The sequence below is a fragment of the Narcine bancroftii genome, chromosome 3, assembly GCF_036971445.1.
Source record: "Narcine bancroftii isolate sNarBan1 chromosome 3, sNarBan1.hap1, whole genome shotgun sequence".
Lineage (NCBI taxonomy): Eukaryota > Metazoa > Chordata > Chondrichthyes > Torpediniformes > Narcinidae > Narcine > Narcine bancroftii.
In genome coordinates, this window is record NC_091471.1 from 38355441 (window position 1) to 38380093 (window position 24653).

At 41.9% G+C, this 24653-nt stretch overlaps 1 long non-coding RNA gene across 2 annotated transcripts in view; it reads left to right on the top strand.

Annotated features, from left to right (window-relative positions):
- LOC138757093 (uncharacterized) overlaps window positions 1-19947 on the top strand; it is a 33185-nt gene extending 13238 nt beyond the window's left edge. Inside the window, exons 1-2 of one of the 2 annotated variants that reach the window (XR_011353337.1) lie at window positions 11581-11720; window positions 19855-19947. This is a non-coding gene — a long non-coding RNA (uncharacterized lncRNA). Of the gene's footprint in view, window positions 1-11580; window positions 11721-19854 lie in introns of those variants that run through there. The other variant, XR_011353338.1, reaches the window with a different exon arrangement.
- The last annotated feature ends 4706 nt before the right edge of the window (window positions 19948-24653 follow it).

A 24653-nucleotide genomic window follows, 5' to 3' on the forward strand; every position in this document is an offset into this window, starting at 1 on the left:
ACATCCAGTCTCTGTTTTCTTTCTTGTTTTCAGTCACAACGTCTACATAGAATTCCTCTATCTCCCTTTCATCTACTACATGAACCTTACTTTGTTGCAATTGGTTCCTACAGCAACAGGCATAATGGTTGCTTTTGATCCACATATAGCATGTTTTATCATATGCTGGACACTTTGTGTAGGTGTTCTGCACCACACTGACAACATGGCATTCGATTATCCCTTTCATTTTTGTTCGATGGCCACGCCTCTCCACTTTGGTGTGCTTTTTGTTAAACAGTTTATGTCTGTTCTTGTTCACTGCTTCCACATTGCAGCTAGTTTTGCCTGTGTTTTTACAGTTTCTTAGCCCTACAGAGTTCGATGGCTTTTTCCAGGTCTAGATTTTGCTCTCTTAGCAGTCTTTCCCTTAGATTATTATCTGGAATACCATACACAAGTCAGTCAGTCCACCAAATTCACATGTTTTGCATCTGTTTCTCAATTCAGTCACATACTGATCAATACTTTCTTCCATTTTCTGTACATGTGAAAAATCTGTGCCTCTCAAATGTCATGCTACATTTAGGTATGCTGTATGCCTCAAACTGTTCCATTATTTTTCCCAGTTTCATTTAGTCTCCATCAGCAGCAAATGTGAAGTTATTATACACATCCAGAGCTTCATCACTCACGACATCTATGAAAACTGATGCTTTCACTTTATCACTTTTCTCGTCAGCTCCAACTGCCACTAAACACAATCCAAAATGCTGATTAAATCTATTCCAATTTGCTGGTGGATGTAATCCTTCTATTTTTCACTTTGTTAGCTTCTTTTCACTGATCAGTTGCTGACTTTAGATTTTCCTTTTAAAGTATTTCCTTCTAATTTCCTTCATCCCACTTCTAACACCTTCATCTGGCATTCGTATGAGTTCTTAGACAAAACAGGGATGAAGGAAAAGGTTCTTTACTTTAGAGTTGATGTAAACAGCACCATGAGGCATGCCATGAGGCTGCAAGCCTCCATTACAGATCTAACATACTGTCTCTTGCTCTGTGTCAGCCCCCTGCTGGCAGCCAAGTATAAACAAATGGGAGCTATAATCCTTAAGGCATTGCTAGTGGCATTGCAACCATGATCACTATCATTACAGAAGTTATTATAGGACCAATGTGAAGTCAAGTGGACAGACAACCACAAGGAAGAATGGGGATGACTGAAGGCCATTCTAACTACAGAACCAGTACTTTTCATGATCTTTGATGCATCCAAAAAGACAAAAATATATACAGATGCTTCAAAAGATGGAATAGGTGCCGTACTACCTCAGGCTGTGGGAGGCCAGTAGCATACGCATCAAGGACGATGACAACATCTGAATGTCGATATGCACAGATCTGGTCTATCGATTCAAGAAATTCCACAATTGCAAATAGTCTACCAATATTCATGGCAGAGACAGACCACAAGCCATTAATTGCATTATCAAAAATCTCAGTGAAATGTTGCTGAGAATCCAAAGACTGATGATTAAGCTACAATGTTATATCTTTGAATTGGTGTACACACCAGGAAAACCTATTGTGTTAGTTGATGCATTATCCAGGGCAACGTCACAGAGTGAAGCACACAATCAGATGTGAATTTCCATATGAATCTGATCATTGAATCTCTTCCCCTATCTGATATGAAATCTAAGCAGATCACAGCTGAAACAGAAAAGTACACAGTTCTACAGAAGGTACAGAAAGAACCTTAAGAGGGAAATTAGAGAGGCAAAAAGAAAGTACGAGGGGGCTATAGCAAATAGGGTGAAATCAAATCCAAAGGTTTTTACAGATATGTGAACAGCAAAAGGAAAGATAAGGATAGAATAGGTCCACTGGAAAATCAGAGCGGAGGTATGAGTGAAGAACCATATAAGATGGGGGAGATATTGAATTAATTCTTCTCATCAGTGTTCACGAGGGAAAGAGATATTGAATTGTGTAGGATAGGTGAGACAAAAGGATTAGTTATGGAAAAGATATGGATTAGTAAAGAGGGGATTTTAGAACTGCTGGGGTATATAAAGGTAGATAAGTCTCCTGGTCCTGATGGGATTTTTCCCAGGACCTTAAGGGAGGTCAGGGAGGAAATAGCAGAGGCTCTGAAGGTGATTTTTCAATGGTCACTGGAGGAGGGTGTGGTGCCGCGGGATTGGTGGGTTTCAAACATGATTCAGCTGTTTAAAAAGGATGCAAAGTACAGGCCAAGCAATTATCGGCCAGTAAGTTTGACATCGTGGTGGGGAAACTAATGGAAGGAATTCTTATGGATAATATGTATAAATATCTGGAAAGGCAGGGATTGATCAGAGCCATCCAACATGGGGTTGTGAGGGGAAAGTCGTGTTTGACAAATCTTGTTGAATTTTTTGAAGAGATGACCAGAAAAGTTGATGAAGGTAGAGCAGTTGATGTGGTCTATTTGGATTTTAGTAACGCTTTCGATAAGGTTCCACATGAAAGGTTAGCGAGGAAGGTTCAGTGCCTAGGGCTTAATATAGAGATAGTCAGATGGGTTCAGCAGTGGCTGGATGATAGACACCAGAGAGTCAAGGTGGACAACTGTCTGTCAGGATCGAGGCCAGTGACGAGCGGTATGCCTCAGGGATTGGTGTTGGGTTATTTGTTGTTCATCATTTATATTAATGATTTGGATGACTGGGTGGTGAATTGGGTGAGTAAATATGTGTACAATACAAAAAGAGGGGAGTTCTGGATAGTGAGGAGGGTTTTCATGGACTACAGAAGGATTTGGACTGTTTGGAAAGGAGGGCTGAAAGGTGGCAAATGGCGTTTAATGTAGATAAAAGTGAGGTCCTTCATTTTGGGAGGAATAACCAAAATAGAATGTATGCAGTGAAGGGGATGGCATTGAGGAATGCTGAGGAACAGAGGGATCTTGGAATAACAGGACAGAGTTCCTTGAAGGTGGATTCCCATATAGATAGGGTGGTGAAGAAGGCTTTTGGTATTGTTACAAGATCAAACCAGCAACCACAAAGAAGGCATATCACACAGGGGTAAAGATGAACAATTACTTTATCAAAAAAATCACCTTCAAACTTTAATTCAAAATCCTCCCTTTTATAACACTGGCCACTGGTTACTATGCAAATTTCTATAACAGTGTAAAACTAATATATTCCCTACCCTAAATATTATATATGTAATTAAAGTCTGTTATATTTCCATCCAGCCCACAGAAAAACTTAAACACAAAACAAACACAAAGCACAAGACTCACAAAACTTCGATCTCAACTGAAGCAAAGATCATAAACAAAATTCAGTTTGTTTGGTGAACTGAAGCCAAAAGATCTTTGAGAGAAAGAAAGAGAGAGAGCACAAAATTCGAAGTTGTCTTGTGTTGCTTGCAGAGAGAGGAACAACTGACTTGGTCCGGATCCTTCTGGCTGCCTTCAGAATGTTCAGCCTTTTTGAAAACCAAACATTCTAAACTGTCCTCCAGACCATGTCTCATGCTCTGGGCCTTCATCCACTCCACAGGACTCCACATTCACCTTGGCTCTCTCAGGCAAACTGTCACTTTTTAACACAGAACTCTGTAACACCTCCCCTACTAAAAAAAAATTTGGTCCACAAAAACAAATTTTTAACAATTAATGGAAGTATTACATAAATAAAATAAAATAAATACTCAATTTTTTTACAATAAGTATGTGATTAGAGTCATATCTACCCAGATTAACATCTTGACAAACAATCTGCTAATATGTTATCCATCCCCTTTATGTGTGTAATAATTAAATCATACTCTTGTAACACTAAGCTCCAGTTCAATAACCGTCTGTTCTTATTTTTCATTTTAGACAGAAAAACTGTCAGTATATATTAATGGTTTTTGAGCAGTACAAATATACACATCAAAATGTTGGAATGCTAAAACAGGCACTAATAACTCCTCAATGGTCGAGTAATTTTATTGATGGTCGTTAAACTTTTTCGAGAAGTATGAAATAGGATGTTCTACTCCATCACTACAGCACCAACTGCTTCGTCACTGGCGTCCACGGCTAAAGAGAATGGCTTTTCAAAATTAGGGGACACAAGTACAGGCCGATGGCATAAAATGGCCTTTAACTTCAGAAACGCTTCCTGGCATGCATCTGACCAGATAAAATTTTCTTTCTTTCCAAGTAGTTTTGTTAATGGGAGTGCAATTTCTGCAAAGTTTTTACAAAATCTAAGATAGTAGCCAATCATACCTAGAAATCTCCAAAGAGCTTTCTTATTACTGGGGATAGGGAACACAGTGATAGTCAAATCTTTCACTCCAACCAGAGCTACCTGTCCCTGTCCGATCACATAACCCAGATAAATTACAGTGGCATGTCCAAACTCACTCTTGTGCAAATTCACTGTGAGGTGTGCTTCCAACAGTCTCTGAAATTCAAGCATGTGTTCTTCCCATGTATCCATACTAATTACTAAATCATTGATATAGGCTCATGTGTGCTCTAAACTCTGAATTACTGCATTAATCAGTCTCTGAAATGTGCTAGGTGCATTTTTCATCCCGAAAGGCATAACATTATACTCATACAATCTCGAAGGTGTAACAAATGCAGAAATCTCCCTGCCTTTCTCTGTCAAAGGAAGACACCAGTATCCTTTTAAGAGATCAATCTTTGTAAGAAACTTACCCTTCCTCACTTTATTTATACAATCATCTATTCTGGGAATAGGGAATGCATCAGTCTTTGTCACCATGTTTACCTTTTGATAATCTGTACAAAACCTAATTGAGCCATTTGGCTTAGGCACCAGAACACAGAGTGAACTCCAATTTGAACTTGATTTTCGGATGATGTCATTTTTGAGCATATAATCCACCTCCTGATCCAACAATCTGCTTTTTTCCTGATTAACTCAGTAGGATGCTGCTTAATAGGCTTAGCATCACCGACCTCCACATCATGACAAGCCACAGTATTTCTTCTTGGAACATCTGAGAATATATCCTTAAATTTCATAAGTAATGTCTTCATTTCTTCCCTTTTTGATTTAGTCAAATGCATTAACTTGGTTTCTAAGTTTTGCAAAACTATAGAATTTTTCAGCCTGGGGATTATCACTTTCTGTGCACCATGGCCTTCCACAAAACTTATCTCCTCCTTACTTTCCTCTATAACTAGCACCTTGATTGGAATCCTAGTCTCCTCCTCAGTCATTTTCTCAAAGTAAGGTTTAATCATGTTCACGTGACAGACCTGTGTCTCTCTTCGATGATCAGGCATCTCAATGACATAGGTGACCTGGTTAATTTTTGATATCACCTTATATGTTCCTGCAAACTGAGCTTTCAAAGGGTTTGACTGTATTGGAAACAAAACCAATAGTTTGTCGTCAGGTTTAATGTCCCTAATTTTTGCTTTTTGATCATACCGAATTTTCATTTTTCCCTGAGCAATTTTTTAATTTTTCCTTTCCATCTCACAAGCCTGATGTAATCTGTTTTTAAATTTTAAAACATAATCTAACAGATTTAATTGTATATCATTATATATCCACTGTTCCTTCAACAGTAGTAATGGACCCCTGACTTCATGACCAAACACTAACTCAAATGGACCAAAGCCAAGAGACTCCTGAGTTGCCTCTCTAACAGCAAACAATAACAAATGGATTCCTTCATCCCAATCCTTATTATTTTCCATGCAATAAGCCCTCATCATATTTTTCACAGTTAAATGGAACCTTTCCAAGGCCCCTTGACTTTCAGGATGATAGGGAGACGACACAATTTGATGGGCTCCCAATTCATACACCACCTGTTGAAATATTCCAGACATAAAATTACTCCCTTGGTCCAAATGAATTTCCCTTGGTAGGCCAAACAGTGTAAAAAATTTTAGCATAGCCTTCACAATTGTCTTTGCTTTAATGTTTCTCAGGGGAGTAGCCTCTGGAAACCTTGAAGCTGTGCACATGAATGTTAACAAATATTCATTTCCTGCTTTGATATTTGGCAATGGGCCAACACAATCCATTATCACTTTTGAGAAGTGCTCCCCGAAAGTAGGGATGGATTATAAAGATGGTCCTTGATGAGGCTTGCCCACCAGTTGACAAATGTGACAGGTTATACAAAAGTTCACAACATCCTTTCTTAATTTTGGACAATAAAACTGTTTCCTTATCTTTTCTACCGTCTTCTTCACTACAAGATGACCTCCTAAAGGTGTACTATGAGCCAACTTTAATATTTCATTCTGTAAGTTTTGGGAATTACAACTTGCCTTACTACCGCCCAGTTTTCACTGGCAGGTATCACTTGTGGTCTCCACTTTCTCATCAATGTTCCATCTTGAACAAAGTAACCTACTGGCACAATTTCAATTTCCTGGTTAGACAGAATCTTATCTCTTATCCCAGCAAGATCAGGATCATGCTTTTGTCTAGCTATTAATTCTTCTCTTGACAACAGCAAAGCAGGATCCTTAGGTTTGTCCTCAATGCTTGCCTCCACTACAGGATCATCATAGACCTTCTCTACTTCTACATTTTTTCTAGACATGGCTCTAGTAATGGCACACACAGGGTAGATTTCCAAATCCTTTTCGGACTCATAAACCAATGGCTTACTTGTGAGTTTCACTGCAGGTATGACTTTACCCTCTGCTAAGTCATTCCCTAACAAGAGAGAAACTCCATCCACCGGCAGACTTGATCTTATCCCTATCGTAACCGGGCCATGAACTAAGTCTGATTTCATCACTATTCTATATAAAGGTATAGGCTCTGCTTCACAACCAATGCCTTTAATTAAATTCATGTCTCCAGTATCGATCACCTCACCAGAATTCAAAATGTTGCTTAATACAAGCGATTGGGCTGCTCCAGTATCCCGCAGAATTTTAACTGGCACTTGATTGGATCCTTCTTTAACCAAAATGAAACCTTCAGTCATGAATGGTTTAAAAATATCCCTAACTTTCTCACTCTGAACACAGGCAGTTGGTAACACCCCTTTCTCTTTCTTCCTTTTCAGTACAGGACATTGTGCCCTGGCTTCTTACAATAGTAAGAAATGGCTTCACCCATTTCTCTTCCTCTCTTCCTTTAACCTCACTTCTAGATTTTGTTTCTACTCTACTTGGGTTATCAGCAGTATTCCTTTGAAAGATTTTCCCTTGTGTCCACTTAGACTTGTGGGTTCAAGCATATTCCTCTGTGAATTTAGCCAATTCTTGCCAAGTTTTTATATTTTTCTCTGCCAAGTACACTTGAATATCGTCAGGAACACAACTTTTAATCTCCTCAATCAGCAAAATCCAGGTAAGATTGGTTTGCTGCTTTTTTTAAATTCCTGAACTTTTGTCTATAAGTCTCTGGGACTAGTTCATAAGATCAGAGTATAGCCTGCTTTACAAATTCATAATCAGCTGCTTGTTGTACTGTGAGACATGAGTACACCTGTTGGGCTTTCCCTTTAAGAACACTTTGTAGCAGGAGTGACCACTGGTCTGGTGGCCATTTTAAATTTACAGGTACTTTCTCAAAATGCTGAAAATACTGATCTATTTCAGCTTCCTCAAATGGAGGAACTAACCTTACTTCTCTACTGACCAGAAACCTCTCCTCCTGACCAGCACGTGGATTTTGGGCATCTTCCCTCTCCTTGGGTTAGGGTCAGCTTTAATTTAGCTAGTTCTAGCTCATGCTTCCATTCTTTCTCTCTCTCCTCTGTTTTTGCCTGCCTTACTACTTCTCATTCGGCTTTCCTTTCTGCTTCTCTTTTTTCCTTTCTCTCTTCCCTTTCTGCCTGCCTTACTGCTTCCCATTCAGCTTTCCTTTCTGCCTCTCTTTTTTTCTTCTAACTCTAGTTTTCTCAAAGCCAACTTTACTTCCTCTGAAGTTTTCTCCTTTGGAAACTATTCTAATGCAGCTTTTTCAAATATCCCCTTTCCTACATAGTGCTTAACAATCTTTCAGGCAATTTCCTTTTTTTTCATTCCAGTTCTTACTGTAAGAAGTTTTAACTTGCCAACTATAACCATCAGTTCTGTCTTTTTACCCATTTTTAAATTAACCACTGAAGGGTTCGCTATGAACTGGTCAATATTCATAGTTGCTGGTTTTTCTGCTGGTGATTTATACACTCACCGTTTATTTTTACTTTCAAGCTGGAGGTTGAGTCAAACTCAGACGACTGATAACTAAGCACAAGTCAATCGCCCCTAAAGCTTCCAAATTGGTTTGATCCCAGACGATGCCCCCAAATATTGTTACAAGATCAAACCAGCAACCACAAAGAAGGCAAATCACACAGGGGTAAATAAGAACAATTACTTTATTTAAAAAATTCACCTTCAAACTATAATTCAAAATCCCCCCTTTTATAATAATGCCCACTGGTTACTATGCAAATTTCTATAACAGTGTAAAACTAATACATTCCCCAGCCTAAATATAACATATGTAATTAAAGTCTAAGTTATATTTCCAACACAGAAAAACTTAGACACAAAACAAACACAAGACTCACAAAACTTTGATCTCAACTGAAGCAAAGATCATAAACAAAATTCAGTTTGTTTGGTAAACTGAAGCCAAAAGATCTATGAGAGAGAGAGCACAAAATTTGAAGTTGTCTTGTGTTACTTGCAGAGAGAGGAACAATGGGCTTGGTCCGGATCCTTCTGGCTGCCTTTGGAATGTTCATCCTTTTTTGAAATCCCAACATTCTAAAGTGTCCTCCAGACCATAACTCATACTCTGGGCCTCCTTCCACTCCACAGCTCCCCCCAGTGGTGGTTTATTGTCCAAGTCCAGACATTTTTAGATCATTTTGTGCACATGCTCAATCCGGCTCCCACTCTCTCAGCAGTCCACCTTCACCTTGGCTCTCTAAGGCAAACTGTCACTTTTTAACATAAAACCACACAACACAGGCCAATACACAACACAGAACTAACAGTATGCTGGCCTTTATAAATCATAGCATAGAATATAGGAGCTGGGAGGTGATGTTGAGATGTTTAAGGTATTGGTGAGGCCAAGTTCGGAGTATTGTGGGCAATTCTTGTCTCCAAATTATAGGAAGGATATAAATAAGGTTGAAAGGGTGCAAAAAAGGTTTACTAAATTGTTGCCTGGATTGCAGTATCTTGAATACGGAGATAGATTGAGTAGACTGGGACTTTAATCATTGGAGCGTAGAAGGTTGAGAGTGGATTTGATAGAGGTATTTAAAATTATGAAGGGAATAGATAGAGTAGATGTGAATAGGCTCTTTCCCCTGAGGGTAGGGGTACAAGGGGTCTTAAGTTAAGGGTTAGGGGGCAAAACTTTACGAGTAATATAAGAGGATGCTTCTTCACTCAGAGAGTCGTGGTTGAGTGGAATGATCTTCCGGAAAAGGTAGTTGCAGCAGGGTCAATTCTGTCATTTAAGAGGAGGTTAGATGAGTACATGGATGTGAGGGGGTTGGAGGGTTATGGGCAGGGGAGTGGTTAGGTGGAACTAGTGGAGTTTCACATAAAACGGTACGGATTAGAAGAGCTGATATGACTTTTTTCCGTACTGTAAATTGTTATATGTTATAAGGTCATCAAGAGTCTGAATGAAGGATGGCCTAGAGGTGAATATCAGCCAAATTACAACAGAGCTGAGCTGAGTGTTGTCAATGGACTTCTACTCAGACAGAGCAGAATTGTCATTTCTCAATCACTGAGACAAGAGATGCTGAAAAGGATGCATGAGGGACACCTTGGAATTGAAAAATGCAAGAGGAGGGCCAGAATGCTGTGATTTAGCCAGGGGTAATTGACAAAATGGTTTCCAGCTGTGAGACCTGCTTGAAACATTTTGCAAAACAGACAAAGGAACCCATGATAATAACTGACATACCAGCAGAACCATGGCAGAAAGTTGGGACTGATCTGTTCCACATGGATGGAAAGAATTACTTACTGGTTATTGATTATCTATGGAACTATACAGAGATTGCGCTGCTTCCTAGCATGTCTGCTGCTGTGTGATCCAATATATGAAATCAATCTTTGCAGGACATGGAATTCCTCAAATTGACTACGGTGATAATGGACCATGCTGCAGCTGTAGAGAATTCCACAACTTTGCAGAAGAGTATGATTTCCGACATGTGACTTCAAGTCCTCTGCATCCACAGTCAAATTACAAAGCAGAGAAAGGAGTTCACATAATTAAACAATTGCTCAAGAAAGTACTAGACAGTGGCTCAGATCCATATCTCGCTTTATTGAGTTACAGAACTTTGCCACTTGCACATGGCACGTCACCCACTGAGCTTTTGATGGGACATAGACTATGCACCACACTTCCCTACTCTGCAGTCCCAAATAAGAACTGAGATGTCGAATGGAAACAAAAGCATCTACAAGGGAGACAAAAGGCACACTATGAAAAGTCAGTGAGAAGCTTAGGGCCACTGGCACAACATGACACAGTGAGGCTCAAAGATTCCATACTTGGGACAAAGAGGCAACTGATATGGGAGAAGTAAATCCAAGATCCTACACTGTCAGAACAGAGGAGGGTCAAATACTGAGGAGGAATCAAAGGAGCCTGCTGAAAATGCCAGAGATACTGCAGGAACAGATAAATGCAGAGAGTTCAACCTCTGGAAACACCAACTATTCTAGACAGAAGTGGACCAGCAGAGCCTACACAAGAGTGACAGACTGAATCTATAAAAGATAAAGAACTGCACCTTTAAAAGTTTGTGCTGCTGGTGTTCATGTTACGTTTGTGCTGAACTTTAAATTAAAAAATATTGTATTAATGTATCATGTTTGATGAAATATCTCAAGGATAGGGGATGTAGTGATAGAGTGCTGCTACCACCAGGAGGAGTCAGAGATGGAGTGTGTAGCATCTAGGGAATGTTGCATCTTGTGTTGCATCTTGGGTAGATTCAAGATGAACACCTCCACATGAGGTCTGGCATGTGTATGCTCTACCCTTAAGCTGTTTGCTTAGTTAATAAATCTAGTTGTTTTAAAAAGAACCCAAGTTTCTTTATTGTAATAAAAGAAACATCACACCCTTCCCTCTCCAATCAGAGCTACCCTGCCCCTATCCCCTCAGCTTTTTTTCTTTTCTACTCTCCCACCTGTATTCACCTTTGTCCTTCTGCATATCAGCCTATGCTCCTTTCCCCCCTTTACCTTCCTCCCTCCTCTCTTCCCATCTTTTTATTCAGCTGCCTGTCCATTTATACCAGATATGAAACATTGCTTACCCTTCATTCCTATTGCAGCTGTGTAACCTACTGAGTTTCTCCAGCACATTTTGCCTTTGCACTAAGGTCCTCAATACTGCAATTACAAGAAGGTGTGGGCCAGAAGGATCTGTTCAAATGCTGCATCTCTCTAAAAGAAATACTGGAAGTATCTGAGGAAGGAGAAACAAAGTTCATGTTTAAGGTCACAATCCACTTGTCTGATGGAGAAGTATTCAACCTAAACTGTGAACTTTATCCTTGCAGAGATGCTGGCTGATCTGCTGGGTGAATTCAGCATTTTCTGTTTTTATTTCAGATTTTCTTCTTCTACAGTGGATTTATTTTTATTTCCACATTTTCAAGATATGTCAACTTTAACAAATGCACACACACAACAGGAATAAAGAGGAGTGGACAACTGCGGAAAGCTACATCACTGGGCTGGCTGTGAAGGATTAATGGTCCGTAGTGCTTCCTGAATTTGCCTGAGTGATTGAATATGTTTACAGTCTTCCTTCTCTCTGACTGAAGGCAACTTTAACTCTGGAAGCTTCTCAAATTAGATATGAGCCTCTACCAGTGAAGCAACCATCGTGCTAAAGGCAATGTGAATAAAATCAGGTCTCGTCAACCTTTTCCGGATTTACCTGTGGGTATCAAACTCCTAATCTCTGGAAATCAATACCTTTTAACATGAGCCAGAATTTCCAATTAGCTCCACACAGCATCTTTAACCATTTTATGCACTGCTTCCAGGGTTGAAGTTCAAAGTAACGAGACAGCTTTCAAAGGTTGCAAACTTTCCAGTAACTCAATGTCTTCCACCATTTTTTAAATGTATACCATTTTTTAAACTATAGACTTTTTTTACCCCAACCATTCACAGCCTCCCTGTAGTGGACCTAATATTACAACTACTTTATAGGAGGTTTGATAGTCACTCTATAACTTCCTTTCTCAGATTAAACATATTTAAAAGCAACACACACATTCAATCGTCAGCCAAGCTAAAGCAGGGTTTGTGGTGCTGTTTTGCAGCCCTTTGAAGATGGTTCAAGTATGTGTGTGTGTGTGTGTGTGTGTGTGTGTGTGTGTGTGTGTGTGTGTGTGTGTGTGTGTGTGTGTGTGTGTGGGTGTGTGAGGGCATCTAGGTGTGTCTGCGTGCGTGTCTGTGCGTGCGTGTGCATGTGTTTGTGTGAGCATGTGCATGTGTGCGTGTTTGTATGTGTGTGCGCGTGTGTGCGTGCATGTGTGTGTGTGCGTGTGTGTGTGTGCGTGCGTGTGCATGTGTTTGTGTGTGCATGTGCATGTGTGCGTGTTTGTGTGTGTGCGTGCATGTGTGTGTGTGCGCGTGCGTGTGTGTGTGTGTGTGTGTGTGTGTGTGTGTGTGTGTGTGTGTGTGTGTGTGTGCGTGTTTAAAACAGAGGGGGCATCTGGTTGTGATTCCTTATGCAATCACATTTCCTGTTATAAAGTCACCATCAAGTTTCACCTTTAAGCGATGAGCCCTAGTGTGAACCTCTGTTACCAAGTGACTGCGCAATCACACCACAGCAAGGAGGTGAAGAGAGAAAAATTGGAAGATAAAATTGGAGCGACAGCAGTCAGTTGAACAAAGGATAAAAGATTAGCAGGCAGTCTGTACTCCAGCAAGTCTAATGTGTTTGTATAGATTAAAATCTGCACTAGACCATACATGAAACAGTTAAAGCATTGAATGCAGTACATGTTAACACATAGCAGCTGATATTTTTGTGTTTCTGCCACTTAGTGGATATACCACAATCCTAAAAGTGTTTACTGGGCTGTGCAACACAGCAATGTCTACAGATTTAAACTGATAGGATCCTAGACAACAGACTGCAAGTCTAAAGTAGTAATTACTGGCCTTTCTATTGAATGTCTGCAATTTGACAGGACAGACTCTAAACTCCATACATTTGCTTGGCAGAGGTCAATGTGAACAAAAACACTCCAATTATTTTTAATGCATTTACTCAGTGTAATATTCCTGGTTATTCTGTACACAAACTATAATGGCCCAAAAAAGGTAATTACAAGTATTAACTTGGCTCCCAACAAGCAGTAATTTCAGGGCAATCTGGGAATTCATCTTTAGGATTTTTCTTCCAATTTTTGCCCACCTTCCCCTCATTTATCTTTCCTATCAAGAATTCTTCTGGAAAGGTAAACAACAAGAAAGAGTAATTAAATAATTCTAAATTAGATACAACTTGAAGCTAAAACAGCTCAAAATGTTATGAGTACCTAGAGATGGAATGGGAAATATAGTAAACTCTGAGAGGCAATGTCAATCATCTCAAACAGGCCATTCAACACCTGGGGATACAGTCCTCATTGGAAAGAAGCTGATATGATTTGTGTATTTTTTAAATAAATGCGTATTCATGGAAAATTCCAGAGCCATTCACTTTATTTTCATTCCATCTACAGTAGCAAGATGAACAGTGGGGGGGGGGGGGGAGCGAAATAATGCTTTTGCAGACAAAAACCTACAATAATTAGATTTCTATATGTATCTTAACTTCCAGGTCTCACTAAATACCAGCAAAAGACTGATACACAAATTAAGGTTCAAACCTGTGACTGCCTCAGAATCAGAACCAGAATTTATTGTCATGAACAAGTCATGAAATTTGATGTTTTAAGTCTCAAAATAGGGAGCATCTTTTCATTGGATGTGTTATATCCGAATGGATGAGGTTTCAAGGCTTGATGGAGAATGTAAATTTGCACAATCGCCAATGAAAGTTAATACTGAAATGTGTAAAGTACAGCACATAAAAAGCATAAAAGATGCATGCTCCAGGTGTGTGAAGAATTAAAAGTGAAAGGATGCAAGAATTGGGAGTCTTGGTAAATAAGATGTGAAATCATCAAGGAATTAGTCTTCAAAGAAATTATTTTTAAGCACCATGCAACCCAAAACCAAAAGAAATGACAGTAGCTTGCAAAGGTGATCATTTCCAGGCCAATCATGAAATTGAACAAGGTACCCCAGCCACAACCAATTTTAGCAGGCCTGGCCTTTGACCAGGGGCATGCCTAATGATACCACTAGTTCATGCCAACCTGGAAATTGGAATTTAAAGCTTCATCTAATGGCTGCTGTGAACCGATCTCAAGAGATCTCGGAACACAGCTTGCAACAATCTAGTTTTACTCAAAATGGACAACCTGCTGACATCAGGAGACCTGAGTGGGCAGCTTCAAAACCGACTGCAGACTGCTCAGATCGCTCCCAAATTCTTTCGAGGGTACGTGGAATGTTTGATTCCAGCATTTAGCTGCTGCAGAACTCATTCACTGGGTAGCTCAATGGGGATGCCGCTGACATAATTCAATTACAGCAGACTTTAGAAGTGACTGGGCATTATCATTCATAATGTTATTATTAATTATTGTCACATGTACCAAGATCCCATGAAAAATGTTCTTCTCCATGCCCTGAAAGACTAGCAAAGAATTTGACAAAAAAAGGAGAAAAAGAAAGCAAGAAAATTCCTTCAGAGAAAGCGAGTGGTTGAGGATCACATCATCTCCTCTGATATAGCTGTCTCCACTGCATACAGACACTTAGCTGAAGCCCCATAACCAAATGCCTGCTCTCTATTTCTCCTCCTCAGGCCCTGGTCCTAATTTCCAGAAGTCACTGGTAGGTCATTCAGGGAAGATTAAGGACTAGGGCATAGGAAGAAAAGATGTGTCCATCTGTAAATGGTCCATATCCAGAGAGTGTTCAGAGGCACCACATCCTACCTGATAGATGACCATCTAAGGCAGTCATCACTGAAATTCATGGCATAGCAAAATCTTTACCCTGGTTCCCATGGCAACTCACAAATGGTCATTCTGATCACATCCCTTGCAGTGCCTAACTCTGAAATGGTTCTGAGGGATAGCAGGACCAATGATGCACTTCAGTCATCATTATCCCCCTCCTCTTTTCCTCTCCCCACTCTCCTTCTCCCCCATCTTCTCCTTGTGTGCTTTCTACATCTTCTGCTTCTCTTGCTCAATGGCCTGACAGTTTGTAAGGGAGCAACAGGAGGTCCTTCCTCACATCCTCCAAAGACAAGCAGAAGATGGTGGCACTTACAACCCAAAAGTACACTTCATCCTATTCTGCATTCTGTAAGGGTGACATCTTTTCTTCTCAATTGTGCTCTCTCTGTTGCATCTCTTCTAAAGGCAAGTCCTTCACCTCTAGGGTTTCTGAAATGTCCTCCTCTTTCCCATAGCGACTTCCCTCTCCATCACAGTTGATGAAGCCCCACTGGCATTTCATCCATTTCCACAAATCAGCTCTCATGTCCCCTTCTCCCCAGGCAGAATGATTGTTCCCTTGGACATCAACTTGCATCCCACTAGCTCAATATTTCATCTAGTGCCAACATGGTTCCAACAACCTATCTCATATTCCCCTCACCCCTGTCTGTTTTCTGTAGCTACCACTCTCTTTGAAGTCCCTGGTTCGCAGAAGTTGTGACGCCTATGCTTTCACATCTGCTTCACCACCATCAGGGACCTAAACAGCCCTTCCAAGTGAGGCAGACATCCTCCTGCTCCTTGTCCAACCTTGTCTCTTGCATTTGTCACTCAGAATGTGGCTCTTCCATATTTCTGAAAGCAATTAGAGCGATGAAGGATGAGAGGAGACTTGATTGAGGTACATAAGATTATGAGGGGCTCAGATATAGTGGTCGGCCAGCACCTTTTTCCTGGGTCAACAATGGCAAATACCAAAGGACATCTGTTTAAGGAGGGTAGAAGAAATTTTAGAGGAGATGACAGACTTAGGTTTTCACTCAGAGAGCGGTGGGTGCCTGGAATGTATTGCCAGGGCAGTGGTGGTGACTGGTGCAATAGGGACATTCAAAAGAACCTTAGACGGGCACATGGATGTAAGAAAAATAGAGGGTTATGAGTGTGAGGTAGGGAAAAATTAGACAGGTATGGATCAGGCTTACAGAGGTCGACATCACATCCTGGATTGAACAGCCTGTACAGTGCTGTTCTATATGCTATACATGTTCTATATTCTTCGTTCAAGCAAAGACCATGCCACCAGTTTGTAGAGTTCCTGAGCTCTACCTGCAATGAGCATCTCATGTAAGCTTCTGCTTACATGTCATACAACTCTTACATAAATCAAACTTCTAAATTTAAAATTTTTAAATTTAGACATACAGCACAGTAACAGGCCATTTTGGCCCATGAGCCCATGCCGCCCAATTTATTCCCAATAAACCTACAATCCAGGTAGATTTTGAATGATGAGAGGAAACCAAAACCCCTGGGGAAAACCTGTGCAAACATGGGGAGAATGTACAAACTCCTTACAAACAGCGTAGGATTCACATCCTGGTCTCAATCGCTGATGCTGTAAAGGCATTGCACTAACTGCTACACCGACCATACTGCCCCATTACTCCACTGCTTACAACCCAATGACATGAACATTGAATTCTCCAGTTTCTAGGAACCCATACCCCCAGTATTTTCCCCATATACACTCACCTGCCCACCTCGTTTCCCTTTCCTTTTGTTCGGTTTACCTTTCCCCTTGCCCCATTTGCTTCTATCTGCCCATCTAGGTGGTTTAAAGTTGTTCCACCTATCACCTATCTGTCTCTGTCTCACTCCCTCTCATGCTGCTATATACTGGCAATCTTTCCCCTTCCTTCTCAGTTCCGATGTTGATGCCAAACGTCGACAAATACCTTTTGATCCATTCTTCTTCTTCTTCTTTGGCTTGGCTTCGCGGACAAAGATTTATGGAGGGGTAATGTCCACGTCAGCTGCAGGCTCATTTGTGGCTGACAAGTCCGATGTGGGACAGGCAGACACGGTTGCAGCGGTTGCAAGGGAAAATTGGTTGGTTGGGGTTGGGTGTTGGGTTTTTCCTCCTTTGTCTTTTGTCAGTGAGGTGGGCTCTGTGGTCTTCTTCAAAGGAGGTTGCTGCCCGCCGAACTGTGAGGCGCCAAGATGCACAGTTTGAGGCGATATCAGCCCACTGGCGGTGGTCAATGTGGCAGACACCAAGAGATTTCTTTAGGCAGTCCTTGTACCTCTTCTTTGGTGCACCTCTGTCTCGGTGGCCAGTGGAGAGCTCGCCATATCACACGATCTTGGGAAGGCGATGGTCCTCCATTCTGGAGATGTGACCTACTCAGAGCAGTTGGATCTTCAGCAGCGTGGATTCGATGCTGTCGGCCTCTGCCATCTCGAGTACTTCGATGTTGGAGATGTGTATAGCCTCATAACCCACAAAGTTTTTTTTCCACACAGCAATGAAAGTGTCCTCTGCAGATCACATAAAGGGGATGCAGTAAACACAACATAACATTGCCTCATGAAACATACCTGACAGATGTTGTATTGTGCCTGAGGTGCTTTCTCTGTCTGAGCCCACTCTCCCTTAAAGAAGAGATTCCTCCAGCCAGCTGGAGTTGGACTCCAGAGGGCCATCTCCTGTTTGGTTAACTCTTCTCTTATTCCTAAGTGATGTAGATGAAGAACATTATTGTTCATTTGTATACTTGACCTCAGTGTGGGGTAGAAAGCTGTTAGAACAGTAGAAGTGGGGTGAAGGTTGGGGAGGTGTGGTATGGAACAGGGATTAGCATTCATAATTTAACCTCCCTCCCATATGATGTCTCATCCATGATTTGAGTACTGAGCCTTTCTGAGTGCCTGATCATGTTATCCTACTAACCTTTTCTCAGTTGTATCTCATCTCCAATAAGCTTGTTACTGGAGTGGACTTAAAGAACAAATGGGATACTGCTCAGTTGTAAAAACAAAGCAGGAGAAACTCAGCAGGTCAAACAGTGCACGTTATACAGACAAGATAAAGATACATAACCAACATTTTAGGCTTGAGCTCTTCATTAAGGTAGCTTGACAATACTTTGATACTTGTTTTACAAGTGCTACTTGTAAACTCAAAAACTGCAGATTCTGGAATCTGGGCAAACAATGAGAAGCTGGAGGCCGTCGGCATGTCAAGCTGCATCAAAAGATCATTCAAATTTTGAGTCAGGGCCCTTTATTGAACCTGGTAATGTTGACAGGCCATTACTCTCCAATTGTGCTTTATGTTTTGAGGATGACCCTCTTTGGCACCAGTCCCAATTACAATGTTTTACTCATTTTCAGTGAAAATCAATTAAACCAATTTTTAATCCAATCTGTCCAAACCAAAACTCCACATAAGGCTGTGTATAGGTAGTTAAATTATTCTTATTGCCTTAACTGATTGAATCATTGAAATTTCCAAAGGAACTCAAGTTATTGAGGGAAGCACAAAAGTCTGCAGATGTTGTGATTGCAGTAAAAACATGCTGAAATGCTGGAAGAACCCAGCCGGTCTTTTCAGATATATTGTAGACGTTTCGGGCCTGGGCCTTTCTTCAAGGAAATAAGCAGGAATTCTCAGAAAGTTTCAGAATTCAAGCAACAGGGGAGGAATCCAGACCAACAAAAGGTTTGAATTGGATATGATAAGGAAGGAGGTAAGAATTTATCATGTTTGTGTGAAAGGAGACGGAAAGGAGAGATAGAGCTGGGGGAAGAAGTGAGGGGAGGGGTTTTTAACAAAATCCAGAGAAGTCAATATTGATGCCAGACGGTTGGAGGGTGTCCAGTCAGAAGATGAGATGTTGTTCCTCCAATTTACGGATGGTCCCAGTCTGGCAGTACATAAGACCATGGACAGACGACAGCAAGGGAATGGGAAGGAGAATTGAGACCACTGGGAGATCCACGTTATTGCAGCAGACAGAGCCAAGGTGCTCAACGAAGTGATCTCCTAGTCTGTGTTCAGTGTCTCTGATGTAGAGGAGACCACAGCAGAAGTGCCAGATGCAGTAGATGACCCCCTGCGGATACACAAGTGAAATGTTGCTTCAGTTGGAAGGACCATTTGTGGCCCCCAAATGGTGGTGAGGGAGGAAGTGTGGGTACAAGAGGAGGATTTTTTGAGGTCACAGGGATAGGTCCGAAGGGGAGGGAGGAGTGGGCAATGGAGTCACAAAAGGAGCGGTCCCTGCAGAATGTGGGGAGGGGAGGAGAGGGGAATACTTGTCTAGTGGAGGCATCATATAGTGGAAATGGCAGAGGAGGATGTGTTGGATGCAGAAGCTGGTAGAGTGGTAGGTAAGGACAAGAGGAATTCTATCTTAGTTGTGCATAGGGGTGGAGAGGGCCAGGCCAGATGTGCGGGCAATGCAGAATATGCGGGTAAGCACCGAGTTGATGGTGGTAGAGGGAAAGCAATGCTGAGGCGCCAGTCCACTCTTCGATGGGTCCCCTGTCTTTCATTTCCCTTTGACCACCCACTGGCTGTGGAACCTCATGACATAGGAAAAGCTAGACTGTGCTTTTCATTGGCATGACTAAGAGATTCTTTAGAACATTGTGCTGAATAACTGAGACAGCAGAGTTTCAGCGCAAAGATTGTGTTCTGGGCATACAACGCCTTGTGTACAGCCATTAACCAACAAAGTTGTTTGAGAGGAGTGCACTTAAGGATGGTCATTTTGTATTTATCAGTGATATTTGTTTTCACAGGAGACAGAGGCTTTACAACCTGCATAACACCATCTAAGAGATAATCTTAATGGTGCAGAAAAGTTGTCGATTAAAGAAAGACTTCAAATTAAAGCCTGTGACCTGGATGCATATGTCCAAATAATTCTAGTATTAATAGCAGAAATGTTCATACAAAGACTGATCAATGGATAGAAAATAATTGGAATTGAATAACGAAAAAAAGTTATAAATTAAATATTTCACTGCAGGGGATTTTAGGATGTTAAATCGCTTAGCTCAGCCAAAATTATCCCTAACAACAGCCTACACTCCCAGTTCTGACAAAGGGTCTTCAACGTGGAACGTTAATTCTGTTTCTTTTCCCACAAATGCACCTCCCCTGAGTATTTCCAGAATGTTCTGTCTTTATTTTAGATTTCCAGTATCTGCATTTTCTTTTGAATGTTCACAATATAATAGATATCTCTCCTCAATTGGCCCACAGATCCACAACTGACTCTCTTGAGCCACCAATCCCAAGTAGCGACTATTCAGATTCCTCCATCATCAGTGAATGTTAGGCAAATTTGATTTGGGAACCATCATAATCCATCTTTATCCTTCTCCAAAACCCACACAAATTTTTTGCAAGGAGACAGAAACCTTGTCCAGTGAATTAGTTTACTAACCTTGGCCCACAGATCCACAACTGACTGTCTTAAGCCACCAATCCCAAGTAGCGACTATTCAGATGCCTCCATCATCAGTGAATGTTAGGCAAATTTGATTTGGGAACCATCATAATCCATCTTTATCCTTCTCCAAAACCCACACAAATTTTTTGCAAGGAGACAGAAACCTTGTCCAGTGAATTAGTTTACTAACCTTGGCCCACAGATCCACAACTGACTGTCTTAAGCCACCAATCCCAAGTAGCGACTATTCAGATGCCTCCATCATCAGTGAATGTTAGGCAAATTTGATTTGGGAACCATCATAATCCATCTTTATCCTTCTCCAAAACCCACACAAATTTTTTTGCAAGGAGACAGAAACCTTGTCCAGTGAATTAGTTTACTAACCTTGGCCCACAGATCCACAACTGACTGTCTTGAGCCACCAATCCCAAGTAGCGACTATTCAGATGCCTCCATCATCAGTGAATGTTAGGCAAATTTGATTTGGGAACCATCATAATCCATCTTTATCCTTCTCCAAAACCCACACAAATTTTTTGCAAGGAGACAGAAACCTTGTCCAGTGACTTAGTTTACTAACCTTGATTATCAAGTACAAAGCCTGGGAAAATTAACTATTTGCAGTACTAAAGCACTGTTTATGAAATTAATGTGAAATAAGAACTTTGTCTCTATAATGTCAAGAAATAACAAGATATAAAAAGCATACAATATTGTGATGTTTCTTTTATTGTAATAAAGAAACGGGTTTTTTTTTAATATCAACTATACTTTATTAGCTACAGTACTCATGACCTTGAGGAGGCATCCATTTTAAATCTACTCCAAGCTGTAACAGCTCATCTCTGACTCCCTGTAGTGGTCAGGATTATCACCATATAACCATACAACAATTTACAGTATGGAAACAGGCCATATCGGCACTTCTAGTCCGCACCGATTTACTTCAAACTCCACTAGTTCCACCTACCCACTCCCTTGCCCATAACCCTCCAACCCCCTCACATCCATGTACTCATCTAACCTCCCACTTAAATAACAGAATTGACCCTGCCGCAACTATTTCTTCCAATAGATCATTCCACTCAACCACGACTCTCTGAGTGAAGAAGCATCCTCTTATATTACTCCTAAAGTTTTGCCCCCTAACCCTTAACTTATGACCCCTTGTTCCAATCTCCCCTACCCTCAGGGGAAAGAGCCTACTCACATCTACTCTATTCCCTTCATAATTTTAAATACCTCTAACAAATCCCCTCTCAACCTTCTACGCTCCAATGAATAAAGTCCCAGTCTACTCAATCTTTCTCCATATTCAAGATACTGAAATCCAGGCAACATTTTTGTAAACCTTCTTTGCACCCTCTCAACCTTATTTATATCCTTCCTATAATTTGAAGACCAGAACTGCACACAGTATTCCAAACCTGGCCTCACCAATGCTTTAAACAGTCTCAATATCATCCCCCCCCCCCCCACCCCCCAGCCCCTATATTCTATGTTAAGATTTATAAAGGCCAGCATACCAAAAGCCTTCTTCAACACCCTATCTACATGGGAATCCACCTTCAAGGAAGACTGAACTGTTATTCCAAGATCTCTCTGTTCCTCAACATTCCTCAATGCCCTCCCTTTCACTGCATATGTCCTATTTTGGTTATTCCTCCCAAAATGAAGCTCTTCACTTTTATCTACATTAAACTCCATCTGCCTCCTTTCAGCCCACCTTTCCAAATAGTCCAAATCCTTCTGTAGTCCATGAAATCCTCCATTCTATCATTACAAATATAATACTCTATTATGAAACCCACCATCAATTAAATGTTTACCTGAATCCTGGCATGGTATATAAGATGATCTCACCATTAGTAATACCAAAGAAATGGATCACATTTATTGCAAGCAGGCTGTTACAAATGGTGCTTTATGCAGAACATGCCCAACACATTGCTCATTGCTTGGTCACCAATAAACCAGGAAACTAACCCTGGTTCAAGGGGGAATACATAAGGACAGGCCAGAAACAACAATGGGCATATCAGAGGATGAAGCTGCTTCACAGGATGATCTACAAGTTTAACACCAAAAGCAACAGGATGACCTGTCCCAAAACAAATAAAGCTTTATAGGTCTAACACAACCAGTCAAGAATCATGGCTGGTAATCATATGCTGGCATGAGCATAAGCAGTCTGCCTGAGTTTGGTAGTCATACAGAACTGTTAGGTATCGCCCAACCTCTCCACCGAGCCAACCAGGTGCATGTCCGCCCACCAGCCAGAGCACACACCGGCATTGGCCAAGCCCTGTACAATGGGAGCACCTGCTCCTCAAAGTGGGTTACTTAAACCACAGCCCCCATTGTCCACTCTCTCTGCCTCATGGTCAATTCCTCCACTCGGTTGTTGTTGCCACACCCAGATGCCATCTGGAGGGGAATATAAGTAAGGAATAGAAATCCATCACACTGACCAGGGTGTCACCATCAATCAGGTAGAGCAGCCACAGACATCCACTAACCGGGAATTAGAGGCTGTGTATTCCCCCTTTCAACCAAGCCACCTGAACGACACCACACCCAGAGTCAGAACCCTTCCCACGGGTCGTTACTCCTGAGCTGTGGTGAGTGCACACTCTAACACCACTGAGCCCCTTCCCCCAGTTGGGATCCTAAGGTTGGGTGCAAGCCAGTTTCAAGTGTTGAGGTACTGTACAAGTTAACTCTGTGTGGGTGTGTGTATGCGTACAACTGTCTCTTTCACTGGTGCATCCTATTAAATTGTTTAAACCATTATTTTAATAACTGTATACTCCCAGACTGCCCCAGAGTTTATCTCATTTTGTGACTAATAAAGCATGTGTTTTAAGGCACCCTACTGTGTCTCGGACTCAGGTTCTTGTACCCAAACAAACTAAAATCAGATACTGCAATTGGCACTGCGTGCAGGGTACAGAAGGATTGACTGATACAGTCTTGCCATGGAAATGTGGAGAATGGCTTCATCTTCCCAGACATGATTTCCTTACTAACCACTGTAGGGCTACTAGTGATGGCATGGATAGTAGAGTGGCAGTGCATGAGCCATAATAGCCAGAGGCAACCCGCCCATGGCGATATAGAGCCCAAGACCAAGCAAACCATCCCTGGGTGGCCCAAGAATGAACAGGGATTCGCTTGCTTGAGGCCGACCCCCAAGGACAACAGATGGGTGACCACATGGTCTCCCTCCTTGAGAGCCTGGTCTTCCCTTACACTAGGGAGCAAGCCATCTGGCTGTTCACATCGTTCCTGTGGTATCGTTGCGAGGCTTTGGCAGAAGCAGAGCACAGGAATGCCTAGGACACCGAGCAAATTGAGACCTTACTCGCCAAGCGCAGCACCGCACACGATGCCCACATGAGTAGGAGGCGAAGCATGCACAAGCCTCCTACGAGCTGATTTGGGCAAAGCAGATCAGGGCAGCCCGCCGGGCTGGATGGCAGGTAGACCCAGTTAAGATTAGGGCATTAGTAATGCAAGTAGAGGAGCCCGAGATGTGGGCATGGGAAGGAGACATATGGATGGACGGCAGCGACTCTGGAGAGAGTGAGAATGTCCCCCCACCCCCACACCCCGCAAGTACTGGATCCTGAAGTAAAGCTGCTCCACACCATGATCCATCCCATAAAGGGGCCCACAGAACCTACAAGCTCAACTTGTGGTCACCCGCTCCCAGTCCCGCAGGGGAGCAGCCCCTCCAGAGTGGACCACCCTCAGGGGAGCAAGAGCCACCTGCTGGGATGTTGCTGAGCAGGAATTTACCACAAAGGAGCTCGCTGTTCTTGCTGACCACTACCGTCAGTGGCCAGAGAACAGCTGTCGACCTGGCTCCTGCGGCTGTGGGATGAGGTAGCACTCCACGTCCACTTTTCCACCATGGAGGCTAGCACTCTGGGGAATCTATCCACCCAACACATGATCATCAACTCCCTGTAGACTCCTCTGGATGGTAATGATGAACCCACCTCCCTTTGGGAGAGGGTCACAGCAGCCATCTGGGTTAAATTCCTTCCCTGCTGGAATGGAACCTTTCATGGAAGGCATACAGGCAAAGAGGGAATGGGCCTTCATCACCACCCTGTATGCAGGCACCCCTGCCGG